The sequence below is a fragment of the Triticum dicoccoides genome, chromosome 6B (genome assembly GCF_002162155.2).
Source record: "Triticum dicoccoides isolate Atlit2015 ecotype Zavitan chromosome 6B, WEW_v2.0, whole genome shotgun sequence".
In the NCBI taxonomy this organism is placed as follows: Eukaryota; Viridiplantae; Streptophyta; class Magnoliopsida; order Poales; family Poaceae; genus Triticum; species Triticum dicoccoides.
Genome location: NC_041391.1, coordinates 156,979,478 through 156,980,207, shown reverse-complemented (window position 1 = coordinate 156,980,207; position 730 = coordinate 156,979,478).

The following is a 730-nucleotide window of genomic DNA, read 5'->3' as shown; positions in this document are numbered from 1 at the left end:
TCAGAGCTTAATCATTGTGGTGTAAAGCTCCGGGCAAGCGTCGGGGTCTCCAATTAGGTTGTGGAGATCGCCCCGAGCAATTTGACGGGTGTCGGTGACCGCCCCCAAGGGTTGCCAAAGTGTACGGGTTCGGTGACCGCCCCCAAGGGTCGCCATTTGTACGGGTTTGGTGACCGCCCTCAAGGGTCCCTTAGTGGAATCACGGCATCTTGCATTGTGCGGGGGCGTGAGGAGATTACGGTGGCCCTAGTGTCTTCTTGGGGAGCATTGTACCTCCACACTGCTCCAAACGGAGATTAGCATCCGCAAGGGTGTGAACTTCGAGATACATCGTCGTCTCCGCGTGCCTCGGTTATCTCTTACCCGAGCCCTTTACCTATGCACTTTACTTTGTGATAGCCATATTGTTCTTTGTCATATATCTTGCTATCACATAGTTTCTTATCTTGCTTAGCATAAGTTGTTGGTGCACATAGGTGAGCCTAGTTGTTGTAGATTTTGTGCTTGACAAATTAACCGCTAGGTTTATTCCGCATTTGTTCAAGCCTATACCGTAATTATTTTAAAACGCCTATTCACCCCCCCTCTAGGCGACATCCACGATCTTTCATCCACCGTCGACCTCCTCCAGCCTCCACGGGCTACCGTCGACCTCCTCCAGGCTCCATGGGCTCCTGTTCATCCAGCCTCCACCGTGCGCTACTCCATCGGCTACTGTTCAACCACTCCT